The 24,142-nt window shown below is 35.6% G+C and overlaps 1 long non-coding RNA gene across 1 annotated transcript in view; it reads left to right on the top strand.

Annotated features, from left to right (window-relative positions):
* The first annotated feature begins 1,459 nt into the window (after nucleotides 1-1,459).
* LOC309647950 overlaps nucleotides 1,460-24,142 on the top strand; it is a 108,811-nt gene continuing 86,128 nt past the window's right edge. Inside the window, exon 1 of the long non-coding RNA XR_014256408.1 lies at nucleotides 1,460-2,233. This is a non-coding gene — a long non-coding RNA (uncharacterized lncRNA). The remainder of the gene's footprint in view (nucleotides 2,234-24,142) is intronic.

The raw sequence follows: 24,142 nt of genomic DNA, 5'->3' as shown, positions 1-24,142 counted from the left end.
GCAGAGGGAGGAACACTCCCAAACTCATTCTACGAGGCCACCATCACCCTGATACCAAAACCAGACAGAGATGTCACAAAGAAAAAAAAACTACAGGCCAATATCACTGATGAACATAGATGCAAAAATCCTCAACAAAATACTAGCAAACAGAATCCAACAGCACATTAAAAGGATCATACACCATGATCAAGTGGGGTTTATTCCAGGAATGCAAGGATTCTTCAATATATGCAAATCAAACAATGTGATACATCATATTAACAAACTGAAGGAGAAAAACCATATGATCATCTCAATAAATGCAGAGAAAGCTTTTGACAAAATTCAACACCCATTTATGATAAAAGCCCTGCAGAAAGTAGCATAAAGGGAACTTTCCTCAACATAATAAAGGCCATATATGACAAACCCACAGCCAACATTGTTCTCTATGGTGGAAAACTGAAACCATTTCCACTAAGATCAGGAAAAAGACAAGGTTGCCCACTCTCACCACTATTATTCAACATGGTTTTGGAAGTGTTAGCCACAGCAATCAGAGAAGAGAAAGAAATAAAAGGAATCCAAATCGTAAAAGAAGAAGTAAAGCTGTCACTGTTTGCAGATGACATGATACTATAAATAGAGAATCCTAAAGATGCTACCAGAAAACTCCTAGAGCTAAACAATGAATTTGGTAAAGTAGCAGGATACAAAATTAATGCACAGAAATCTCTTGCATTCCTATACACTAATGATGAAAAATCTGAAAGTGAAATTAAGAAAACACTCCCGTTTACCACTGCAAGAAAAAGAATAAAATATCTAGGAATATACATACCTAAGGAGACAAAAGACCTGTATGCAGAAAATTATAAGACACTGAAGAAAGAAATTAAAGATGATACAAATAGATGGAGAGATATACGATGTTCTTGGATTGGAAGAATCAACATTGTGAAAATGACTCTACTACCCAAAGCAATCTACAGATTCAATGCAATCCCTATCAAACTACCACTGGCATTTTTCACAGAACTAGAACAAAAAATTTCACAATTTGTATGGAAACACAAAAGACCCCGAATAGCCAAAGCAATCTTGAGAATGAAAAATGGAGCTGGAGGTATCAGGCTCCCTGACTTCAGACTATATTACAAAGCTACAGTAAACAAGACAGTTTGGTACTGGCACAGAAACAGAAACATAGATCAATGGAACAGGATAGAAAGCCCAGAGATAAACCCACGCACATATGGTCACCTTATCTTTGAGAAAGGAAGCAAGCATATACAGTGGAGAAAATACAGCCTCTTCAATAAGTGGTGCTGGGAAAACTGGACAGCTACATGCAAAAGTATGAAATTAGAACACTCCCTGACATCATACACAAAAATAAACTCAAAATGGATTAGAGACCTCAATGTAAGACTGGACACTATAAAACTCTTATAGGAAAACATAGGCAGAACACTCTATGACATTAATCACAGCAAGATCCTTTTTGACCCACCTCCTAGAGAAATGGAAATAAAAACAAAAATAAACAAATGGGACCTAATGAAACTTACAAGCATTTGCACAGCAAAGGAAACCATAAACAAGACCAAAAGACAGCCCTTAGAATGGGAGAAAATATTTGCAAATGAAGCAACTGACAAAGGATTAATCTCCAAGATTTACAAGCAGCTCATGCAGCTCAATAACTAAAAAACAAACAACCCAATCCAAAAATGGGCAGAAGACCTAAATAGACATTTCTCCAAAGAAGATATACAGATTGCCAACAAACACATGAAAGAATGCTCAACATCATTAATCATTAGAGAAATGCAAATCGAAACTACAATGAGGTATCATCTCACACCAGTCAGAATGACCATCAGCAAAAAATCTAGAAACAATAAATGCTGGAGAGGGTGTGGAGAAAAGGGAACACTCTTGCACTGTTGGTGGGAATGTAAATTGATACAGCCACTATGGAGAACATTATGGAGGTTCCTTTAAAAACTAAAAATATAACTACCATACATCCCAGCAATCCCACTACTGGGCATATACCCTGAAAAACCATAATTCAAAAAGAGTCATGTACCAAAATGTTCACTGCAGCTCTATTTACAATAACCAGGACATGGAAGCAACCTAAGCGTCCATCGACAGATGAATGGATAAAGAAGATGTGGCACATATATACAATGGAATATTACTCAGCCATAAAAAGAAATGAAATGGAGGTATTTGTAGTGAGGTGGATGGAGTTAGAGTCTGTCATACAGAGTGAAGTCAGTCAGATAGAGAAAAACAAATACAGCATGCTAACACATATATATGGAATCTAAGGGAAAAAAAAAATAAAAAAGGTCATGAAGAACCTAGTAGCAAGATGGGAATAAAGACTCAGACCTACTAGAGAATGGACTTGAGGATATGGGGAGGGGGAGGGGTAAGATGTGACAGGGTGAGAGAGTGGCATGGACATATATACACTACCAAATGTAAAATAGATAGCTAGTGGGAAGCAGCTGCATAACACAGGGAGATCAGCTCGGTGCTTTTTGACCACCTAGAGGGGTGGGATAGGGAGGGTGGGAGGGAGAGAGATGCAAGAGGGTAGAGATATGGGAACATATGTATATGTATAACTGATTCACTTTGTTGTAAAGCAGAAACTAACACACCATTGTAAAGCAATTATACTCCAATAAAGATGTTTAAAAAAAAACATCAAGACAGTATGATACTGGCACAAAAACAGAAATATAGATCAATGGAACAGGATAGAAAGCCCAGAGATAAACCCATGCACCTATGGTCACCTAATCTATGACAAAGGGGGCAAAAATATACAATGGAGAAAAGGCAGCCCCTTCAGTAACTGGTGCTGGAAAAATTAGACAGCTACATGTAAAAGAATGAAATTAGAATACTCCCTAACACCATACACAAAAATAAACTCAAAATGGGTTAAAGGACTAAATGTAAGGCCAGACACTATAAAACTTTTAGAGGAAAACATAGGAAGAACACTCTTAATGTTTTAAGACTGGAAAATTTCCCTCTAAAAACCAGAATAAGGCAAAGATGTCTACCCTCACTATTAGTCAATATAGCACTGAAAATTCTAGCCACTGCACTAAGGCAAGAAAAAGAAATAAAAGTCAGACATATTTGAAAAGAAGAAATAAAATTACTTCTATTTGTATATGACATAATTATATTTGAAGAAAGTGCCAAGAAATCTACAAAAACTCCTAAAAAATAAGTGATTTCAGTGAAGTGACAAGATACAAGATCAACACATAATAAATAAGCTTTTTTTCTGACAATAAGTGGAAACAAATAAAAAATGCAATTCTATTAATAAGTACTCCAAAGAAAATTAAATATATCAATATAACCCTAAGAAAACATGTTCAGGATTGTGTATGTTGAGTAAAACGTTGATGAACGAAATTAAAGAAGATATAATAGTTGAAGAGATATAGTGTTCATGGATTGGAGGACTCAACTTTGGAAAGGTATCGATTCTCAAAATTCTATCAAAATATCATCAAGATTTTTTTACAGACATATTCAAGTTAATTCTAAGATTTATATGGGAGGTAAAAGGTCCTAGAATAACCAAAATAATTTTGAAAAAGAAGAATAAAATGGGAGGAATGATTTTTCCAGATGTTAAAGGATATAATGTAGATGCAGTGTTGCACTAACAGAGGAACAGGCAAATCGATGGAGCAGAATACAGAATTCAGAAACAAACCAACACAAACATGCCTAAATCATTTTTAACAAAGGAGTAAAAGAAATTCAATTCAAGAGGACTGACTTTTTTAAAAAAAAGTTGTGGAGTAATTAGACATTCATAGGCAAAATATAAGCTTTGACATAAGTCTCACGCCTTTTACAAAAACTAATTCAAAATGAATCATGGAGTTGATTGTAAACATAAAATTATAAAACCTCTAGAAAAAAATAGGAGAAAAATTTTGGTATCTGGAACAAGGTAAAGAATTCTTAGACTTGGCACCAAAATGTGATCCATAAAAGAAAAGAAAATGATAAATTGAAGTTCATCAAGATTGAAAACTTTTGCTCGGTGGATGAATCTGTTAAGATGATTACAAATTTCAGATTAGCAGGAAATATTTGTAAATTACATATGTGACAGAGATCTTGTATCTAGATTAAAGAACTCTCAAAACACAACAGTAAGAAAGAAAAAAAATCCATTTAGAAAGAGTACCAAAGATATTAGCAGACATTTCACTAAAGAGGAAATACATATGCCTAATAAGTACAGGAAAAGAAGTTCAAAATCAATTAGTGATTAAGAAAATGTACATTAAAACCACAATACACCCATAGGAATAGCTAAAATTTAAAAAAAAAATAGCTACAATATCAAAGCTAGTGAATATTCGGAGAAAATCAATCACTCATACATCGCTGGTAGGGATGTAAAATGGTACAGTTGTGATCAAAAACAGCTTGGCAGTTTCTTTAAATAAGCACACGTGTAACTATCATACAACTTAGCACTTGCACTCATTTATCTCAGAGAAATGAAAATGTATGTTCACCAAAAAACCTGTACATGAATGTTTACAGCAGCTTTATTCCATTATAAAATTATTTTCAGTGTTATCATATGTGATTTTGTCACTACTTATGAAAAACAAGGGACTTGTTTCTGTTACCATTTTAATGAAATGTAGGCCAAGGCTCAGAGGATTTCAAAGTCTCATAGTTGAATAAGTGGAATAATGGAGACTAGGAGAAAGTTCAGTGCTCTTTGCATTCTATCTGACTCCATCTCACCCCACCACAGACATTACTATAATAAAACCAAGAGAAATAGCAGCAAATAATAGTTACTTCTTTCAAGATTCAACCTCAATAGTTAATATATTGCAAAAAAGTGGCAAAATTTGCAAGTTAAAGGCATTATTTGTTTACTGGAATTGAAGATAAATATGAAAGACTGAATCACCACATGACTGAAAATGTTCAAGAAAAATATAGTAGCTCTGCCAAAGTAAGGCATAGCCAGAAAAAGCAGAAGAGAATAAGTAAAAACCATGCCAAATATCGTCCAGTTAATCTCAGCCGTATTTAATGGAGCCCTGAATTGACTCATATGTAATTTCCCAGTGCTGGTGTTGATTGCCTTGTGTTTACACAGGTCTTTTTCAAAGGAGTTCAGAGCTCTTAAGACTTCAGTTAGGTCATTCATGAGAGTCAGCACATATTTGCATATACTCTAATAGAACCAGGTTGCTTCTCTAAAATAATATTGTTAAAACCATTACTCTTCTACCAACTTTGATGAATTTGGTAGTCAATGTGCTTCACAGAAAAAGTCAATAAAGTTTCCTTGCCAGATACTGTTCTCTTTTTATAAGTTGCAGTAAAACCATTTGGAAGGAAAAGTATCATTCTCACAAAATTATTTGATATGTGAAAACATTTTGGAAAAAAATCATTATCAAAGTTGACTTATCAGTGTTTACAAGGCACCTGTCATGTAACCTCAGAAACCTTGCAACTAATTAGTATAACTTGTCCAGGGAAACCAGTAAATAAGTTCAGATTTCTCATTCTCCTCAGAAATCATAAAACCATAATAGATGTTTATAACTATATAATGTTCGACAAGGGATTTTTTTTTTTAAGAATACATTCAGTGGGGTCACACAGTACACTGTGAGCTCTTAGAAAGAACTGTGGTGAAAATTTAATAGCAACATGTTATTTTTGTGATTGTTGTACTTATGTGAAGTTCTTAAGTAGAGGATTGAAGAAAGCATATCTGATGGAGCATTTACCACTCTACTAATTTTATGGAACAGAGGTCTCTTTTTAAAGGCCCTTAAAAATGGAACTGATGAAAAGATGAGTTCAAGGAAATGTCATTTTTTCAAAATACATTTCCTCAAGTTGCCATTTTAAAAGTAAATTAGTTTTGCTCACTTGCTCTTTCTCCTTTTATTGTGCGTGAAGTACTGTAAACCTGTATGCTAATGATCACCAGTTACATAAATGACAAAATGAGAGACCATTATGTGACAAACAAATAGCAGCAGTAGTCGCTGGTAAATAATATCAGCCATTATACTCTATTTGCTGTTCCCAAAGTGTGACCTCCTAAGACAACCTTTGGAAATATGTTATCATTTAGGAGGTTAATCACATGCTAAAAGCAATTCTTGGCAGAAAACACGATTTTGGCACTATAGCTTTTTATGTTGCAAAATCTCGAAAGTATTATAAATCCAAGATGAAATTACGCAGGGCTATGACTTACTCTTATCATTGGATCTGTTGAATTCTAAAGCTGGTCTATTTTCAACATAGCAGAGGCAAGATTTCTTGCATTTTCTGAGACATTTTCTTGTCTATCAATTTGTCATAAATGGCTAATTCTTAGATACAGTGAATTACCCAGGAAACACTGCTTCATTTTTCCTGACTATGCATTCATAAATTTCCTTTACAATGAATGCATTTGCTTTCTTATACACACCATAACTCATTATGTTATCACAAAGGGCCTAGGAAACTATGATGTTCAACAAAACAACACATTAATCATCTTTAATATTAGTAAATCCAGTGGTAAATAAGAATGAAAGAGAAGGATATTAAGGGGAAAAAAAAGATGACCTAAACAAGATATTTCTGTTACTGCTAAGGAGGGGAATCTAAACATTTCAAAAGACAAAACAAGGGATCAAGATGACATGGTAATGTAAAAATCATTGAATTCAATTTATGCTCTGCTCTCAGATAAAGATTAATGCAACCAAATAGTTATATCAATATTTCCAATATGAGATACAACTACTCAACTTATTTGGGGAAAAGAGTAGTATTTGTCTATGGATAAAATAGTTGGGTCCTTTCTTTGCTTACTGGGAATAATCTAATCCAAGATCTTAGCTAGTTTCAAAAATTTATCAATTCAAACATGGATACATTTTTTTTAAACATCTTTATTGGAGTATAATTGCTTTACAATGGTGTGTTAGGTCAAACATGGATTCTTTAGGCATAAAAAATAAAATATCCAAGTTTGAATTAAGAACATTTCACCAATTTAAGAACAGAGAAAAATTTAAGGAAATAAAAGTAGAAATTCTTTCTTTTTTTTTTAATGGAGACAATGTGTTACTATCACCTGATGGAAAAATACACATAGCAGACTCAGAATCACAACCTCCCTAAATGTTCAGATCAAAATTTGCCAGAGGCAGGAAAAATCACAGTAATATGCCACCATACCTGAAGAGAATTTACATGACTCATAAAATCTGTAAGTAGTACATAGAGTAGTATGTGCATATAGAATCATATATATATATATATATATATATATAAAATAGTGAAATGCAGAGCAAGTCTCTTTTACATACATGACAAGTGTAAATACTGATTTAATCATATTTAGTAATCTCATGATTGAAGTGTAACCTCTTTTGGAAAAGAGAATGAAAGGAAGGAATATACACTTTCAGAAGAAAACCCAGGCATTGAATTTGCCTTTATTTTCTATAAGACAAAGCTGAAGAGCTAATGGAATTATTTATACCCTAAAAAATTTTAAATACAAATACCAAGACTAAATTGACCCAGAAAGACTCAGCTCATAAATGGATCACCACAACATCAGATATATTCTGTCAACTCTTGATATGGATTTATTAAAATAAGCCATCAAGGAGATGAGTATTAGGTAAGCTGAGAATTCTGAGAAGCCAGCTTAGATTTGAAACGAAAAAGTCCTGACAACGTGACATATTAAGCTATTTCATCCAAGCTGTTACTAAAAGTAAAAATGAGGTTGCTCTTCCTTTGTCTCTTTCTTACAATAAACTTATTTAGTGTCTTTCCTGTGTAAAACACTGTGCTGGGAAATGATTATGAAATTTCTTCCCTCTTCGAGTTTACAGTATAATAAATGATGTCAAAAAGTTAACAAGAAGGGGCTTCCCTGGTGGCGCAGTGGTTAGGAGTCCACCTGCCAATGCAGGGGACACGGGTTCGAGCCCTGGTCTGGGAGGATCCCACATGCCGCGGAGCAGCTGGGCCCGTGAGCCACAACTACTGAGCCTGCGCGTCTGGAGCCTGTGCTCCGCAACAAGAGAGGCCGCGATAGTGAGAGGCCTGCGCACCGCGATGAGGAGTGGCCCCCGCTCACCGCAACTAGAGAAAGCCCTCGCACAGAAACGAAGACCCAACACAGCCAAAAAATAAATTTATAAAAAAAAAAAAGTTAACAAGAAATTAAAACACAATGTGATACATGTTATAATAAACGCGGTACAGATATTAGGGGTCATGGATAGATACTCAAGGTAACATGTAAGATCTAATCTGAAAGATGAGTAGGTGTTAAACAAGTGATAAGTATGTTTATTTTAGTCTTTTAGTTAGAAGGAAGATAATGTGTAGTGGGGTTAGAGAGAGTTTTTAACTAAACAAGTTCTTAATAAAAAGAGACATATAGAAGTGGGCCAATCTAGAAGATAAGGCTGCCAAATCCATAATAGGAAATTTAAACATTTTCTTAAAAGCAATGAGGAGTCACTGACGTTTTTAAGCAGTGGAGTTAACATGGTGAGATTTTGTTGTTGTTGAAGATAATTCCTTATGCTGTGAAGAAAAAGATTGGAAGATTGAGAAAAAAATTATTTACTTATTAATAATAATAAAATAGGAGAGAGAAAAACAATATTTGTCTTTGGAAATGGACAGCAGAGAATACGGAAAAATAATGGATTAGTTATACTTTGGAGGTATACTTGAAAGGAGTGTGTGACAAATTGGATGCAGGGTATGAAAGTGGGACAATTCAAGAGTGATGTCCTGACATCCTGGTTTATTGTCTGAGAAACTTTATAAATATAAAATAGCCCTTTTGAGTTAATGTTGGTAAATATGAACATACATTGAAGATATCTAAATCTGCTGAATATTAGAATTTTATATCAGTTACATTCAGAATGTTCTTCACAAATGTTCAATTATAGAAATAACAGATATTTTTATTTAACATCTAACAAAAATTGGTTATAAAATGAACGCACACAAACACAAACCCACATGAACACACAAACACAAAAAGTCCTCTCTAAAAGGACAATAGGAAATTGTGCTTCTCAATTGCTGTGCAAGAAACAATTTTTTTCTCTCCAAACAAATTTCATAATCAAATAAACTGTCCATATAAGAAAGCTTACATTGGTAAATATAATCAGAATTTTATTTTGACTTTGAATTCACTTTTGGAATTTTTTTAAGATTCTTCTTAGAATAAATAAATAGAAGATTTATCCTTAGTAATAAATTCAATATCAGTTACCTCTCTTCTTTTCAATAGTGTTTATTTTTCAGAGCAGTTTTTGAATTTTCTACATTGATCATATGTCATTTGATAACAAAGACAGTTTTATTTCTTCCTTCCTAATCAGTTTAGCTTTTATTACTTATTCTTGTCTTATTGCATTACCTGGGACTTCAAGCATGATGTTAAAAAGCAGCAGTGAGAGAAGGCTTCCTTGCCTTGTACCTGGTGTTAATGACTTCAAGGTTTTCACTATTAAATATAATATTAGCTGTAGGTTTCTGGTCAATATTCTTTATCAAGTTGAAAAAGTTTCCATCTCTTCCTAGTTTACTGAGAGTTTTTATAATAAATGGAATTTGGACTTTGTCAAATGCTTTTTCTACCTCTATTTATATGATCATATTAATTGTTCTTCTTTAGAATCTTTTTTTTTAACATCTTTATTGGAGTATAATTGCTTTACAATGGTGTGTTAGTTTATGCTTTATAACAAAGTGAATCAGCTATACATGTACATATATCCCCATATCTCTTCCCTCTTGCATCTCCCTCCCACCCTCCATATCCCACTCCTCTAGGTGGTCACAAAGCACTGAGCTGATCTCCCTGTGCTATGCAGCTGCTTCCCACTAGCTATCTATTTTACATTTGGTAGTATATATAAATCCATGCCACTCTCTCTCTTTGTCCCAGCTTACCCTTCCCTCTCCCTGTGTCCTCAAGTCCATTCTCTAGTAGGTCTGTGTCTTTATTCCTTTCCTTCCCCTAGGTTCTTCATAACCATTTTTCTTTTTTTTAGATATGTGTTAGCATACGGTATTTGTTTTTCTCTTTCTGACTTACTTCACTCTGTATGACAGACTCTAGGTCCATCCACTTCACTACAAATAACTCAATTTCGTTTCTTTTTATAGCTGAGTAATATCCCATTGTATATGTGTACCACATCTTCTTTATCCAGTCATCTGTCGATGGACACTTAGGTTGATTCCATGTCCTGGCTATTGTAAATAGAGCTGCAATGAACATTGTGGTACATGACTCTGTTTGAATTATGGTTTTCTCAGGGTATATGCCCAGTAGTGGGATTGCTGGGTTGTATGGTAGAATCTTGATGTGATAGAGTACATTAAATTATTTTCGACTGTTCAACCAACCTTGCATACCTGAGATAAATCCCACTTGGTCATGGTGTATAATTCCTTTTATGCATTATTGGATCAATTTTCTATTTTGTTGAGGATTTTTATGTCTATATTTATGATAGACATTTGTCTATAGTTTTCTTTTCTTGTAATGTCTTAGTCTGGTTATCATATTAGGGCAGTACTGGTCTCATAGATTAAGTTAGGAAGTATTCTCTCTGCATTTATCTTCTGAAGGAGATTGTAAAGAATTTGTATAATTTCTTCTGTAATACTTGATAGAATTCACCAGTGAACTCATCTGAGCCTGGTGCATTCTGTTTTGAATATTTATTAATTGTTGATTCAGTTTCTTTAATACACATATATGCCTCATCATATCATCTATTTCTTCTGCGAGTTTTGGAAGATTATGTCTTTTGAGGAATTAGCCCATTGCATCTAGGTTATCAAACTTGTGGACATAGAGTTGCGCATAGTATTCCTTTACTATCCTTTGAAGTCCATGGGATCTATAGTGATAGCCACTGTTTGATTTCTGACATTGTAATTTGTGTGATCTCTCTTTTAGTTTTAGCTAACCTGGTAGAGGTTGATCTTTTTGGCTTGGTTGATTTTCTCTGTTTATTTCCTATTTTCAATGCCATCAATATATGTTCTAATTTTTATTATTTCTTTTTTTTTTTTCTCTTTACTTGGAATTCAATTTGCTTTTCTTTTTTTAGTTTCCTAAGGTGGAAACTTAGATGATTGATTTGGCAATTCCAGGACTTTTGTAGCTTCATATAAATTTTAAGATTATTTGCTCTAGTTCTAGTTCATGGTTATTTTGATAGGGGTTGCATTACAGCTATAGATTGCTTTGGGTAGTATGGACATCTTAATAACATTCATTATTCTAATCCAAGAATATGGAATATGTTTCTATTTATTTGTATCATCTTCAATTTTCTTTATCATTGTTTTATAGTTTTCAGAGTATAGGTCTTCCACCTTCTTGGTTAAGTTTATTCTTATGTATTTCATTCTTCTTGATGAAATTTTAAATGGGATTTTTTTTTTTTTTTTGCTTTCTCTTTCTGATAGTTCATTATTGCAGTATAGAAAAACAAAATATTCTATATATTAATCTTGTATCTTGCAAATTTACTGAATTCATTTATTAGTTCTAATAGCTTTTTGGTGGAGACTTTTGGATTTTCTCGATATGGTATCACGTCTTTTGCAAATAGCAACTGTTTTACTTCTTCACTTCAATTTGGATGCCTTTTATTTCTTTTTCTTCTCTGATGGCTGTGGCAAGGTCTTCCAACACTATGTCAAATAGAAGTGGTGAGAGTGGGGATCCTAGTCTTGTCCTGATTTTAAGGAAAGGCTTTCAAATTTTCACGGTTCAGTGTGATGTTTTCTGTGGGTTTGTCATAAATGGTCTTAATTATATTGAGATATGTTCCCTCTATACCCACTTTGATTAGAGTTTTATCATAAATAGATGTTGAATTTTGTCAAATTCAAATCATAGATGCTTTTTCTGCATCTATGGAGATGATCATGTAATTTTTATCTTCCCTTGTTAATGTGATGTATCACAGTGATTGATTTGTGAATATGGAACCACAATTTTATCCCTGGAATAAATCCCACTCAATTAGGATGTGTGATACTTTTTGATATGTTATTGGATTTGGTTTGCTAATATTTTGCTGAAGTTTTTTGCATCAATATTCATTAAAGATATGGGTAAGTGATTTTTTTTTTTTTTTTTTTTTGTACTGTCTTTTCTGATTTTGGTTTCAGGGTAAGGGTGGCCTAGTAAATGAATTTGGGAATGTTCCATCCTCTTCAATTTTTTGGAATAGTTTGAGAAAAATAGATATTAGCTCTTCTTTATATGTTTGGAAGAATTCCCTTGTGAAATCATCCAGCCTTGAATTTCTGTTTCCTGGGAGATTATGTATTATGAATTTAATTTCACTACTAGTGATTTGTCTGTTTCTTCCTGATTCAGTCTTGTGAGGTTGTATGTTTCTAGAATTTGTCCATTTCTTTTTGGTTGTCTAATGTTTTGGCATATAAATGTTCACAGTATTCTCTTATGATTTTTTTTTTTTTGTATCTCTGTGGTATCAGTTGTTATTCTCCTCTTTCATTTTTTATTTTGTTTATTTGGGTCCTCTCTCTTGTCTTCTTGGTAAGCCTGGCTAAAGGTTTTCAATTTGGTTTATCTTTTCAAAAAAAAAAAAAATCTCTCAGTTTCACTGATCTTTCTCTTGTTTTTTGTTTTTTGGGGTTTTGTGGGGTTTTTTGTCTCTATTTTATTTCCTCTCTGATCTTTATTAGTTCCTTCCATCTTCTGACTTTGGGCTTTGTTCTTCATTGTCTAATTCCTTTAGATGGTACATTAGGTTGTTTATTGAGATTTTTCTTATTTCTTGATGAAGGCCTATATCACTATAAACTTAATCTGCTTTTGCTGTGTCCCATAGAGTTTGGAAAATACTTTTTCCATTTTAATTTGTCTTGAGTTATTTTCTTATTTCCTCTTTGGTTTTTTTCACTGAGTGTTTTATTTATTTATTTATTTTTAGTAGATGTTGTTTAATTACCATATGTTTATGCTTTTCCCATTTTTCTTTCTGCAATTAATTTCTAGTTTATTCCACTGTGATCAAAAATATTGCTTCATATAATTTCTTTCCTCTTAAATTTGTTGAGACTTGTTTTGTGGTCAATAATGTGATCTATCCTGAAGAACATTTCGTGTGCACTTGAAAAAAAATTTGTATTCTGTTTTACAGTGGGATATCCTGTAAATTTTTTTTTTTCCCCCCTGGTTTATTGTGTCATTTACGACCACAGCTGCCTTATTGATTTTTCTTTCTGGATGATCTTTCCATTAATGAAAGTGGGATGGTAAAGTCTCCTCCCACTATTATTGTATTATTGTCAATTTCTCCCTTTATATCTATTAATATTTGCTTTATATATTTAGGTGCTTCTGTATTGGGTGCATATATGCTATTGAGTTTAATATTCTCTTCCTGTACTGACCCCTTTATCATTATGTAATACACTTCTTTTTCTTTTGCTATAGACTTTGTTTTAAAGTCTATTTTGTCCAATATGAGTATTGCTATCCCCATTTTCTTGTCATTTCCCTTTGCATGAACTCTTTTTTCCATCCCCTCTCTTTTACTCTGTGTATGTCTTTAGCTCTGAGGTGAGTCTCTTATAAGCAGCATACAGATAGGTCTTGTTTTTTATACAATCAGCCACCCTATGGCTTTGATTGGAGCATGTAGTCCATTGACATTTAAAGTAACTATTGATAGGTATATACTTATTACCATTTTATTACTTTTTTGTTTATTTTTGTAGTTCTCTCTCTGTTCATTTCTCCTTTTTGTTTCTTCCCTTGTGGTTTGATGGTTTTGTTTAGAGTGTGCTTGTGTTCCTTTCTTTCTAGTTTTTGTGTTTCTGTTGTAGATATTTGATTTGTGATTACCATGGAGTTCACATATGTTGACATAAAACTATATTTACTTCTTTTAAACTGGTAGTCATTTAAGTTCAAACACATACTAAAAGATCTACAATTTTTTACTCCCCTCCTACACATTTCTTGTTTTGATGTTCTATTTTACATCATTACTTTTATCCCTTATCTGTTTATTTTAGTTATAGTTGCTTTTCAGATTTTGTCTTTTAATTTTTATACTAGCTTATTTAAATGGTTGAGCCTCAGCCCTTACTAAATATTTTCCTTTCCTACTGGAATTTTTCCTTTCCTGCAGATTCTTACTTCTTGTTATAGCCTTTTCTTTTCCACTTAAAGAAGACCCTTTAATATTTCTTTTATGGTAGAGTAGGTATTGATGAACTCTTTTAGTTTTTGCTTGTCTGAGAAGTTCTTTATCTCTTCTTGAAATCTACATGATAATCTTGCTGGGTAGAGTATTCTAGGTTGCAGGATTTTCCCTGTCAGCACTTTGAATATGTTATGCCATTCCCTTCTTGCCTGTAACGTTTCTGCAGAAAAATCAGGTGATAGCCTTACAGTAATTCCCTTGTACATGACTATTTTTCTCTTGCTGCCTTTAGAATTCTTTCTTTGTCTTTAAATTTTGTCATTTTAATTATTATGTGTCTTGGTGTGGATCTGTTTGGGTTAATCTTGTTTGGGACCCTCTTTGCTTCCTGTACCTAGATAGCTGTTTCCTTCTTCAAATATGGGAAATTTTCAGCCATAATTTCATAAAAATGCATTTTTGACCCTCTTGTCTCTCTTCTTCTGGGACCTCTATAATGAGAATATTGGTACATTTCATGTTATCCTACAGATCTCTTAAACTGTTCTCATTCTTTAAATTTGTTTTTCGTTTTGCTGTTCTTATTGGGTGACTTTCATTATTCTATTTTCCAGATTGCTTATGCATTATGTATCACTTAGTCTGCTATTCATTCTTTCTGGTTTATTTTTTAATGCAGTTATCTTATTATTCATTTCTGACTGGTCCTTTTTAAAATTCTGTGTTTAGTCTTTTTCCTAATTCAGTTAGCATTGTTATTACTAATGTTTTGAGTTCTTTATCTAGTAAATTGTTTATTTCTGTTTCATTATTTTTAGGGATTTTCTATTGCTCTATCAATTGAGACCACTTTCTCTGTCCTTTCATTTTGCTTAACTTTCTCTGTCTCTATGAATTTAGTTGAAACATTTATTATTGTAACCTTGAAGAGTTTTTCTCATCTGGGAGTTTCCCTATACAGTCTGCAAGTGCCTAGTGCCTTTGGTGGGAGAGCTGAATTTGGTGTAAACAGAACTCAAATCTTTCCTCAGGGTGTGCTGGCAGCTGTCACCTTGTTAAGAGGTGGGGCTGGTGATGTAGGGGTAAGGCAGGAGACAGTTATGAAGTGGAGATTTCCCTCTGCTAAGTGGCCATCACTGCCCTACTAGACGTGGTTGGATCCCAAGTTGATGGAGCAGAAGCCCTGAGAGTTGGATCCAAGCTGGCTCTGTTCCCTTTAAGTCTTTGTTCTAAATTCTCCCAACACAGGTATCCTCATCCCAGAGAGGAACAGTGCTGGACAAAAGGAGTCTGTGTGGTGTCAGCAGCCTGGCCATAGACAAATATCCAGTCAGCCTCTGATGCACTGCCTATGTGACCACCAACAATGGCAGCTTCTCTGCATCTGAGTCTCCTTTGTCCCTCACAGCTGATCACTCTTCCCTGCCTCCCCCACACACTCCCTGTTGTGGAGCCACATGGCAGGTCAGGCAGTGCTCACGTGGGCTCTAGGCATGCACGGGACAGGGGCTGTGGCAGTCAAGGCACTGTCAGAAATTGGGACTGCCCATAAAGTGTTGTCAATGCAAGCATCAGCTATGATTGATGTTGCCATGCTCAGATGTGGCCCCAGGTCCAAGTCACCTCTGAGTCCCATGGCTGAGCTTTCTCCCAATTGTGGCAGCCATTACTCCAGTGGGGATCTGTGAGGTGAAGTAAGTAGGGCTGGAGCATTTGCCTGGCCCAGGCTGGGGCATGCACAGAGACAGTTGTGGGAAACCTTAGACTGTAGCACCTCAATCCGCCCTCTCTGTCCTGGCATGGGAGCTAGCCAGTGCTTGTGTGCTGCTCAGAAGTGGAGTCCAGGCTTCCCACAGCTCTCCTATTAGTCCCAGTGGCCTCCCAAGCAGCCAAGATGCCTCGTCCTCCCTATGTCAGACCCCAGAATTATAGTGCCCAATATATAGTTCAAATTACTCACACCTCAGGGCAGATCTCTGCCAATGTATTCTCCCTTTTACTCTGAGTATCCTCCCAGGGGCACTGGTCCCAATTGGAATGCTTTTTTTTTCCCTTCTTACCCAATTTTTTGTGGATCTTTCTTACAGCCTTGGTTATATATGAGTCTTTCTGCCAGTTTCCAGTCAGTTTTCAGTGAGAAATTTTCCACAAGTAGATGTATTTCTGAAGCGATTGTGGGATAGGTGAGTTCCATATCTTCTTACTCCACCAGCTTGACTGATAACCCCCTGTTATAGGAAACTCAACCAAACTAGTTGTCTCTCAGTACAAATTTGACTGTTTGCTCTACTTCAAAAAGGAGATTTTACATACATCTTAATCTTGCACCATTCATCTATATTTTTCACAAATTTTTTACTATCCCTATTTATTATTGCTAAGATAGCAAACTCATAATCAAAGCAAACGTATAATCAACTATGAAACTTTGACAAAATTGTTGCACAAATTCTGGAGCCAACTTTTTACCTTTGTCTCATAGTAAGAAGAAAAATTTTATGTATTTGTGTTAAATTTTTTCCAGGTTTATTGAGATATAATTGACATGTAATATGTACATTTTAGGTATATAATGTGTTGATTTGAAAAACATGTGTTGTGAAATGATTACTAGAGCAGGGTTTGTTAACACCTTTACTTCACATGATTATCACTTCTATTTTATGGGGAGAATATTTGATATCTACTTTCTTAGCCACTTTCAAGTATATAATACAGAAATTTGAGATCTACTCTCTTAACAACTTTTCAAGTACGTAATACATTTCAAATATACAAGTATATATAATGTAATTTTAAGTTAACTCTAATCTTGGAATTCATTCATTCCCCAGAACTTATTCATCTTATATCTGGAAGTTTGTACCCTTTGACTACAGTCTCCTCATTTTCTCAATTCCCCAGTCCCTGGCTAACCCATTTCTACTCTTTGTTTCTATGAGTTTGGTTTTTTCAGAAAAGATTTCACATATAAGCAATGTCATGCAGTAATTATCTTTCCCTGTCTGATCTATTTAGTATAAATAAATACATTTCATTTAGTATAATGCTTTTAAGTTCTATCTATGTTTCAAAAAGCAAGATTTCCTTCTTTCCCATGGCTGAATAATATTCCATTGTGTGTGTGTGTGTGTGTGTGTGTGTGTGTGCATGTGTGTGTTTGAATGTATCTCACATCTTCTTTATCCATTCATCCATAGATGTACAGTTAGGTTCTTTCCATATTTCTTGGCTATTGTAAATAATGTTGCAATGAACATAGAGTTTCAGAAATCTCTTCAAGATCCTGATTTAATGTCCTTTGGATACACCAGAAGTGATATTGCTGGATAATATAGTTGTTCAACTTTTAATTTTTTTGAGAACCTACATTCTATTTTCCATAGTAGCTGCACCAACGTATATTTCTACCAACAGTGCCCAGAGTTCCCTTTCCTCCACATCTTTGCCAATACTTTTTATCTCTTGTCTTTTCAATAATAGCCATATTAACATGTTTGAAGGCTGTCTCTTTGTGGTTTTGATTTGTATTTCCCTAATAATTTGTGAGCATCTTTTCGTGTACTTTTTGGCCATTTGGATCTCTTCTTTGGAAAAATGCCTATTCAGTTTATCTGTCCATTTTTAAATTGGATTTTTTTTGAATTAATTTTTATTGGAGTAGGACCTGTGTGGCAGGGAAAGGCAGCCCAGCCTGAGGGGGGCCTCTGAGTGCCTCGGAGTGCAGAGATCCAGAGTTCAGAGTAAACAAAGGATGTTGCGGCCATCAAGCCAGCAACCACTACAGCCACCCCGACTGTGCACACTGAGGTGATTCAGGATGGGAAAAAAACAGGATATTGACACTAGATAGTTAAGGCTTCCCTACTGTGCCTCAGAGACCATCAAGTTCAAAGTCCTCATTATGCACATGATGAAGCTAAGGCCCAGGGAGGGGAGTGACTTTCCCAATTCCACCCAGGTGACTTGTGCCAGTGCCCAGACAAGACGCCAAGTCACTTGGGGTTGAACCCACCCCAAATCACTGGGTACAGGAACTCAAGAGACTCGTGCCAAGTCGACCTGCCCTGTAATGCAGACTGGTGGCATGAGAACCCCAGACTCCTGATTCATTTTTCCATGCCACTTCCTTTCAATACCAGTATCTAACTCAGGGCACTGGGATGCTCTGTGCTGCAGGGACCCTGTCTCCAGGAGATGTCAATGTGCCCCTGTGCTCTCTCCAAGCTCCCTTCCCAGTCCCTGTCACCTGGCTTTCCTCCTCTCCCAGCTGCCCTTCTTCTCTCCTCTGATACCTACCTTTTAGAGATTTCTTGCCTAGAATCTTCTGCCGCATTTTCCTCCCACTTGTGTCTCTAAAGATCATTCCTCAGAACCACCCATTCCCCGAGTCATGACAACTCCATCCCCCTCTAAGTCCCAGCCATGTTTCCTGTTCCTCATGCAGACTCTGTGGTGTCAGACCGTCAGCCCCCACACCCATCCTCATGTGGAATACGTGGAATGTGGGCGGGGCTGTTGTTCTTCTGCTCAGTGTGTCTGACTACCTGAAAGTATCTCATGAGAGACTCATTTGTTTGGCTTGAAGGCAAATGCCCCCAGGAGTGGTCACACATGAAGCCATTGACAGTGCTGGTGTCTTGAAGAATAGGAATGACTTTTTCAGTGAAAATGAGAGGGAAGGTAAGTTTCAGCAGGAGCTCAGATCCTCAATGAGAAAGGGAGGCATGGAATTGGGGGTATCTGTAGCAAGCACAGATTGTCTGGGTGGTGTTGGCAAACCTTTTCTGTAAAGGGCTGAATAGTAAATAGTCCATAGACTTTTACTTTTAAGTCTATTTGTAATAGTCTTTAGGGACCACATGGTCTCTGTCACAACTACTCAATTCTGTTGTAGTGCAAAAGCAGCCATAGGCTGAGTTATAGGCTGAGTTGTGTCCCCCTAGATCTATACGTTGAAGGTCCAATGCCCAGTATCTCAGAACATGAATGTATTTGGAGATGGGGTCTTTAAGAGGTGATTAAGTTAAACAGAGGTCCCTGGGTGGACCTTGATCCAATATGGCTGGTGCTTTTGTAATAAGAGGAGATTAGGACACAGAGGTGTTCAGAGGGAAGGCAATGTGAGGACACAGGGAGAAGACAGCCGTCAACATGGCAAGGAGAGAGGTCTCACGAGAAACCAACCTGCTGACATATTGATCTCTGACCTCCAGCCTCCAGAATTGTGAGACTGTTGGGACTTACTTGGCAGTCCAGTGGTTTGGACTTGAAGCTCCCACTGCAGGGGGTATGGGTTCGATCCCTGGTCGGGGAACTAAGCTTGCACATGCAGAGTAGCATGGCCAAAAAGAAATGTCTGCTGCTTAAGTCCCCCAGTACAGTCTGTGGTTATGGCAGCCCTAGCAAACCGATACAGGCAGCCTGTACACGAATGAGTGTGACTGTGTGACCATCAAACTTTATGAACATTGAAAAAACATTTTTTATTGGAGTATAGTTGATTTACAATGTTGTGTTAGTTTCTGTTGTACAGCAAAGTGAATAAGTTATACATATACGTATATCCACTCTTTTTTAGATTCTATTCCCATATAGGTCATTACAGGGTATTGAGTAGAGTTCCCTGTGCTACAGAGTAGGTTCTTATTAGTCATCTATTTTATATATAATAGTGTGTATATGTCAATCCCAATCTCCCAATTTACCCGTCTCCCCTTTTCCCCTTGGTAACCATACGTTTGTTTTCTATCTCTGTGACTCTATTTCTGTTTTGTAAATAAGTTCATTTGTACCATTTTTTCAGCTTCCACATAGAAGCGATATCATATGATAATTGTCTTTCTCTGTCTGACTTACTTCACTCAGTATAACAATCTCTAGATCAAACCATGTTGCTGCAAAGGGCATTATTTCATTCTTTCTAATGGCTGAGTAATATTCCATTGCATATATGTACCACAGCTTCTTTATTCATTCCTCTGTCAACAGACATTTAGATTGCTTCCATGTCCTGGTTATTGTAATTAGTGCTGCAATGAACACTGGGGTATATGTATATTTTAGAATTATGGTTTTCTTCAGATATATGCCCAAGAGTGGGATTGCTGGATCATATGGTAGCTCTATTTTTAGTTTCTTAAGGAACCTCCATACTGTTCTCCATAATTGCTGTACCAATTTACATTCCTACCAACAGTGTAAGAGGGTTCAGAGCTGGAGGAATTGAAGACGACACAAACAGTTGGAAAAATATATCATGTTCTAGGATTGGAAGAATCAATACTGTGAAAATGACTATACTGCCCAAGACAGTCTACAGATTCAATGCAATCCCTGTCAAATTGCCAATGGCATTTTTCACAGAATTAGAAGAAAAAAATTTACAATTTGTATGATAACACAAAACACCATGAATAGTCAAAACAATCTTGATAAAGAAAATGGAGTTAGAGGAATCAGGCTCCCTTATTTCAGACTGTACTACCAAGCTACAGTAATCAAAACAGAATGATACTGGCACAAAAACAAAATATAGATCAATGGAACAGGATAGAAAGCCCAGAGATAAGCCCACACACATATGGTCACCTAATCTATGACAAAGGAGGCAAGAATATACAATGGAGAAAAGATAGCCTCTTCAATAATTGGGAAGACTGGACAGCTACATGTAAAATAATGAAATTAGAACACTCCCTAACACCATACACAAAAATAAGCTCAAAATGGTTTAAAGGGGCTTCCCTGGTGGCGCAGTGGTTGAGAATCTGCCTGCCAATGCAGGGGACACAGGTTCGAGCCCTGGTCTGGGAAGATCCCACATGCCGCGGAGCAACTAGGCCCGTGAGCCACAATTACTGAGCCTGCGCATCTGGAGCCTGTGCTCCGCAACAAGAGAGGCCGCGATAGTGAGAGGCCCGCGCACCGCGATGAAGAGTGGCCCCCACTTGCCGCAACTAGAGAAAACCCTCGCACAGAAATGAAGACCCAGCACAGCCATAAATAAATAAATAAAATAAAATTAAAAAATTAATTAAAAAAAAAATGGTTTAAAGACCTAAATGTAAGGCTGGATACTATAAATCTCTTAGAGGAAAACATAGGCTGAACACTCTGTGACATAAATCACAGCAAAATCTTTCTTGATCCACCTCCTAGGGTAATGAAAATTTTAAAAATAAATTAATTAATGGGGCCTAATTTAGCTTAAAATCTTTTGCACAACAAAGGAAACCATAGACAAGACGAAAGGACAACACTTAGAATGGGAGAAAATATTTGTCAACGAAGTGACTGACCAGGGATTAATTTCCAAAATATACAAACAGCTCATGCAGCTCAATATCAAAAAAACAAACAATTCAATCAAAAAATGGTCAGAATATCTAAACAGACATTTCTCCAAAGAAGACATACAGATGGCCAAGAGGCACATGAAAAGATGCTCCACATCATTAAAGATGCTCAACATCATTAGAGAAATGCAAATCAAAACTACAGTGAGGTATCACTTCACACCAGTCAGAATGGCCATCATCCAAAAATCTGGAAACAATAAATGCTGGAGAGGCTATGGAGAAAATGGACTGTTTTTTTTGTTGTTGTTGTTGTTTTTACCATGGAGTGATATGAGTTTCTTATATATTTTGGGTATTAACCCCTTACCAGGTATATACTTTGTAAAATATTTTCTCCTATTCCGTAGATTGCCTTTTCATTTTGTTGATGGTTTTATGTTTTATATAGTCCCAATTATTGATTTTTGCTTTTGTGTTTTTTGCTTTTGGTGTCATATTTTAAAAACTTTGCCAAGACCAATGTCAAGAAGCTTTTTTACCTATGCTTTCTTCCAGGAGTTTTACAATTTTAGGTCTTATTTTAAGTCTTTAATACAATTCAAATTAATTTTTGTGAGTGATGTAAGTAGGGTCTAATTTCATTCTTTCATGAATGATTATCGAATTTCTTCAGCAACACTTATTGAAGAGACTATCTTTTCCCCATTGTGTATCCTTGGCTTTCTTGTCAAATATTAGTTGATCATGTATGCAAGGGTCCATTTTCTGGCTCTTTATTATGTTCCATCAGTCTACGTGTCTCTTTTTATGCCAGTACCATACACTTTTTTGATTATTGTAGCTTTGTAGTATAGTATTTTTAAGCATTGATAGGAACAAGCACAAATTTATTTGGCCTTACAATTTTACATATCTGGTATTAGAAATGGGAATTTAATTCTGCAGAACCAAAGGAAGTGCTCCCCCAATTCATGTCAACACACACACACCTACACACGCACACACAAAACACACTCATAAACATACATACCACTCTATACTACTCATATTACCCATGCTTACTCAGTGGGTAGGTGCATAATCAATTCGGAATATTACTTAGAAATTAATTGGAATTAAATACTGCTGAAATCAGTGACTTTGGTGGAGGTCTAAAATTCTTACAACCTCTCCATTTTTTTTTTTAAGTATTTGGAATTTCCACAGCTCTAGGGTGTAATCTATGTAGTCCATTCATAAATAAGTACCAGAGCTGTACCTACTGTTTCCTCAGTCACTCATTACTTATCATTCCCTTGCAATATACAGCCATAGAACAAACTTTCTGTGAAAACATGAATAGGAAAGCCAGTGTTGTAAAGGTATACAATGACTTTGACCAGGTATATTCTTTCAGCATGCCCATCATCTGATTTTCACATCGAAAATAAAAAACAAATATCTTTGGTGGAAATGCTGTGGGAAAACTATTATGTCTTCTGTGTATGTGTGAGAAAGCCTCCAAAAAAAAGAAATAATAAAAGTATTAAGGATCATCTTTTCAGGTGTTTGTTGGCTATCTGTATGTCTTCTTTGGAGAAATGTGTATTTAGGTCTTCTGCCCATTTTTTGATTGGGTTCCTTGTTTTTTGGATATTGAGCTGCATGAGTTGTTTGTATATTTTGGAGATTAATCCTTTGTCAGTTGCTTCATTTGCAATGCTTTCTCCCATTCTGAGGGTTGTCATTTTGTCTTGTTTATGGTTTCCTTTGCTGTGCAAAAGCATTTAAGTTTAATTAGGTCCCATTTGTTTACTTTTCTTTTTATTCTCATTACTCTAGGAGGTGGGTCAAAAAAGATCTTGCAGTGATTTATGTCAAAGCGTGTTCTGCCTTTGTTTTCCTCTGAGATTTATAGTGTCTGGCCTTACATTTAGGCCTTTAATACATTTTGAGTTTATTTTTGTGTATGGTATTAGGGAGTGTTATAATGTCATTCTTTTACATGCTCAACATCACTAATTATTAGAGAAATTCAAATCAAAACTACAATGAGATATCACCTCACACTAGTCAGAATGGCCATTATCATAAAATCTACAAACAATAAATTCTGGAGAGAGTGTGGAGAAAAGGGAAGCCTTTTACACTATTGGTGGGAATATAAATTGATAAAGCCACAATGGAGAACAGTATGGAGGTTCCTTAAGAAACTAAATTAGAACTACCATGTGACCTAGCAATCCCACTACTGGGGATATACCCTGAGAAAAACCATAATTCAAAAAGGCACATGCACCCCAATGTTCACTGCAGCACTATTTACAATAGCCAGGACATGGAAACAACCTAAATGTCCATCAACAGAAGAATGAATAAAGAAGATGTGGTACATAAATACAATGGACTATTACTCAGCCATTAAAAGGAATGAAATTGGGTCATTTGTGGAGATGTGGATGGACCTAGAGAGTGTCATATAGATTGAAGAAAGTTGCAAAGAAAAAAGCAAATATTGTATATTAACAAATATATGTGGAATCTGAAAACAATTGGTATAGACGATCTTATTTACAA

Source organism: Balaenoptera physalus (genome assembly GCF_965194825.1).
Source record: "Balaenoptera physalus genome assembly, chromosome: 18".
Classification (NCBI taxonomy): domain Eukaryota; kingdom Metazoa; phylum Chordata; class Mammalia; order Artiodactyla; family Balaenopteridae; genus Balaenoptera; species Balaenoptera physalus.
This window is presented reverse-complemented; position numbering and strand designations above follow the sequence as displayed.